Raw genomic sequence first — 4,446 nt, 5'->3', positions numbered from 1 at the left:
CTTTCTATATTTGTGAAGGTAAACCGTACTAATTAATGAACAAATTATTATCAATTATAAGCATTAAATTAATTAATTTTAATCATTAAATAATATTTTTATTTTAAATTTCAACTTTCACCATTAAAAACTAAATACTGATACACATTAAATAAATTGAACTTATTTTATTATAAATAATAGTTTTAATAAATATGGTATTATGTCGATATAAGTTAAATAGAAAAAATTTAAGGAAACATACCCGTTTTAATTTATGTTAATTTTTTTGTTTATATTAATTTATAAAAATAAAACAATTTAGTGCATTAACATTATTAATTTATATTAATTTTTTGTTTATATTAATTTATAAAAATAAAACAATTTAGTGCATTAACATTATTATCCTAATTTTTCGATATAAACAAAGAGAAAAAATAATAATAAGATACATATAACTACTTAATTATTATCAATTATTTTATTTCCACAATGTTTCCAAATCATCGTTACTTAGAACACTTACATCGAGATCGATGTGTAAACGATACGGGGTGGTCAAGAACTAGAGGGAATTGATAGTAATTTTCATCCCAGCTTGGCAGTGGCCTGGGGTGGTGCATATGAAGAAGCTGTTTCCTCTTGAGAGAGTGATTTCATCCTTGCCTGAATTGAACACTTTGGCGCCTCTAGAAGCTATGCAGCTTCTATAACCCCCCTCGTCCACTGCCACCACGTTGTGAACTGTCGGGTTATAGTTGAATCCTACAAAAAAAAAAAAAAAAATGTATTCATTGCGATCTAACTGCGAATTCGATCGAATACTATTTGAATATATTTTATATAGATGTAACGACCCAAATCCTCTTTGGACTTTCCCTTTCGGGTTTTCCCTCAAGGCTTTAAAACGAGTCTGCTACGGGACTTGTGTTTTGATATAATTTATCTTATCTCCATGATTTGGTTAGTAGAATATTTTCAACTTTCGATCCCACTTATGTTTTTCATTCTTAACATAGTATCAAAGCATTATTCCCACTTATGTTTTTCATTCTTAACATAGTATCAGAGCATTATTCCCACTTATGTTTTTCATTCTTAACATAGTATCAGAGCATTATTCCCACTTATGTTTTTCATTCTTAACATAGTATCAGAGCATTATTCTTAACAGATAAGATTAAGATTACGCAAGTAAAATATCAGTTACTATTCAACTATCAACACAAGAGTTGAAAACTCACTTAATATGTCACCGGCTCTAAACACCTTCCCATTAGGCCATCCTTCCACGCCCAGGTTCCATCCGTTCGAGTCGCCAACAACAAAAGTTGTAGCAGCATCACCATGTTCGAAGCCAAGCAGCAGCAGCAACGCCATTGCAACAGCTACCGTGCTCATCGAAACCGCTCCGCTGCTCCCCTCGTGTCGAGCCATTCGTGAAGTCGAAGTAGCTCTCAAAAAAGATATGGAAAACAATTGTGTTCCTTTGAAGCTTGAAAATGATGGTTATAAAGATATGTAAAACATACCAAACTTGCCTTTTTCTTTTCCTTTGTTTCCTGCGGAGGAGTAGTGGGCCGTTTTGCAATTGATTATGTCTCCTCCTTTTGCTATTAAAAGAAAGAGAAACAATCTTCCTCCTTTCTCTCTAGTAACCTCTCATTCTTTCTCCAATTATCTCTCCTCAGCCTACCTCAGCCAAAAAAACAGACAAACAATAATTGACAGGTTTAATTTGAGGAAAAAATGAGAATGGCTTTACCCAATTCACAAGACAAGATTTACTAGGAGATAGATATGATCAGTAAGATATATATTAAATCTTAATTTTATTTGTCCTATTTGTTTTTAGAAATCACAGCCAATCATGGTTAAATCTCATTAAATCATGACAATTGTTTAGTTGAGTTAGAAACTAAATGCCAATAATTTATATGAATTCTAGTAAATAACATTAGATTAATAATATTAGATCAATAAATTTATATCAGTAGACAAATAAATAGATTAAAAATAAAATGGCAAAGAAAATTTGTGAACAAAATTAAAAGGGAGTAAATATAGATAAAGAGAAAAACCAGAAAAGCAAAAGGCCACCTAGTAAATAGAGATGAAGAAAAAAAAAAAAAAAGCAAATATAGAGAACAGGAAAGCACAAAATCACTTGAATAACTCTATCAACTTTTTTATACCAGAAAAACCATATAAAATAAGATTTTTAATAAAAACATTAATTATAGATATATAACATTTCAAAACTTTTAACAATGGACCCATGTAAATTAGAAAAATAATTTGATAGAGTTCAAACTGGAAACTGATGTCATGAGCTTACCTAGGTTGGCTTTGATTTCAAAGGACAGAATCGAACTTTCATTAATGATAACTTCTGGACATCAACCTAAGCTAATCAAGTAAGTGGTCTTACTATCGGCATAGTTATATTTGATGTTGACACGTGCCTCGTTGTTCGGCACGTGTCATATATATTGATATGTGTGAGTAGTTTGTGGATTGATATGTTTATCATATGTTATGTATATGTTATAATATGTGAATTACGGTACGATGTGTTCAATGATATGTTTGAGATAGGATACGATAAGGATGCACAAGACGAAATGTGACGATAGGAGTAAGATACGTTCATGAAACGTTAAGGTTAGGTTACATACCGAAGTGCTATGGATATGAGAGATTGATAAAAGAATATGGTTAGGTTATGTGTAGTGAGGGATATGGGTAGAAAGGGATAGGTTTGTGATAGATTGATAGAACAATAGCGTTAGGATACGTTCATGTGATGATATGACTAAGGTACGTTCATGTAACGACATGACTGTGATAGATATAAGACGTTAAGGCTATGATAAGTAAGGGAACAATATGACCAAGAAGTGTTTACGCTATGATATGATTATGATACGATATGTGTATGACGGATATATATATATATATATATATATATGTGTGTGTGTGTGTGTTGTCATATGATATAAAATATGTTATGGTATGAGATATGTGATAAATTGAATTGTTTATGATATGATATATTGTGATGCAATATGTGCGGAAGAAAAGAAAAATGACCAACAAGGGATGAAAAATATTTAGAAAAATTACAGAGTTTTCGAAGAAAATAATAATAAAATATTCGGAAAGTGTCAAATTACCAAAATACCCCTAGAAGGATGGATAATCACGAAAATGCCCCTCTAATCATAATCAGAGCATCTACCGTGACCATTTGAGCAAAATCTTTCAAACCTTGAATCTCAGCCGTTGGATATGATCTAGAAGACGGACAGATCATCACATCCAGCGGCTGGTATTCAAAACCAAAGTCGATGAGGCTCTGATCGGAGTAGATATTTCCAACAGATATTCCATAAAATCAAAACCGCCAATTCACGACGATTCTGGAGCTCTCAATGTCGGTTTAAGCTTCTCCTATAAAGTCTTAAGTTGGGGCAACAATATGGAACAAGAATCGAGCAAGGTTGAGAGCCCATTCAAGAGTTATGAGCGTTTAGATTGTGGGTCCCCTACTCTCTGATTTCTTCAAAATTCGAGAGCAATTCTCCACCATTTCTCCCCAAACATATTCTTATAGTTTCTAAGCAAGATTACCCACAAGTTCTATGAAGGAATGAAGTGCTGAAAGTGCCCAGAAACCATTTCCCCAATTCAATCCCCCATTGAAGAACTTAAAGGAAAGCTTGAAAATGCAATCCGGGGATACACGACGATTCGTCGAGCAAGAACGATCCCAATAAGTTTCTGCACCTCCACGGAGTGTTTCCGTTGAAGCCCACGAAGAGAAATAACCTCGGGAGCGTGCCCAATTGAAGGAAATCGATTTCGGGCTTAAGTTGGGGATAAGTGACAAAATTCTATCTACGGTCCGTGCCCAATTGAAGGAAATCGATTTCGGGCTTAAGTTGGGGATAAGTGACGAAATACTATCTACGGTCCCTTTTCCTTCAAATTAATGATTTCTTTAGCTTCAGATGAAGGATTTGAGTAATTTTGATGAAGGAATCGAGAGTCGAAACGTCGTAGAACAAGTTACCCAAGAGATCGAAAATCCGACGTTTCGGGAAGTTGCATACCGAGAATGATCTCTCAAAATTAAGGTCCCACACTCAAAGAATGTCCTCCAAACTAATTCATGTAGCTTGAGGAAAGGATATGGAAGAGATTCCATGGAGAAATCGGGCCTTGAAAACCCCTAAAATTGGTTGCCCAATGATGAATCCCCTGTTTTAGCTCCGGCGAGAAAAATAATTTTGGACGAATTTTGGTGGCGAAAATCTTAGGCTACGATAAAGAAGAAGAAACTAGACACAATAAGGAGTCTATGGAAGGAAATTGGAAGTAATTCGGATACCGGAAGCTCAAGAATGGAGGTCCCGAACGTCGATGATGAGGTAAGTAGCCACATTGGATTTTTCTTAAGAA

The 4,446-nt window shown here is 34.1% G+C and overlaps 1 long non-coding RNA gene across 1 annotated transcript; it reads right to left on the bottom strand.

Moving 5' to 3' along the window:
• Window positions 1–420: 420 nt before the first annotated feature.
• LOC147793422 (uncharacterized) lies at window positions 421–1,668 on the bottom strand. The gene is made up of 2 exons (XR_015420001.1): window positions 1,227–1,668; window positions 421–747 (listed from the first exon to the last, which is right to left on the bottom strand). It is a non-coding gene; the product is annotated as an uncharacterized LOC147793422 (long non-coding RNA).
• Between the last annotated feature and the right edge of the window lie 2,778 nt (window positions 1,669–4,446).

This window comes from Cucurbita pepo, chromosome 2 (assembly GCF_057944985.1).
Source record: "Cucurbita pepo subsp. pepo isolate OVF chromosome 2, ASM5794498v1, whole genome shotgun sequence".
NCBI classification, from domain to species: domain Eukaryota; kingdom Viridiplantae; phylum Streptophyta; class Magnoliopsida; order Cucurbitales; family Cucurbitaceae; genus Cucurbita; species Cucurbita pepo.
The sequence above is the reverse complement of the archived record's forward strand: the minus strand, read 5'-3'. Positions and strand labels throughout refer to the sequence as shown.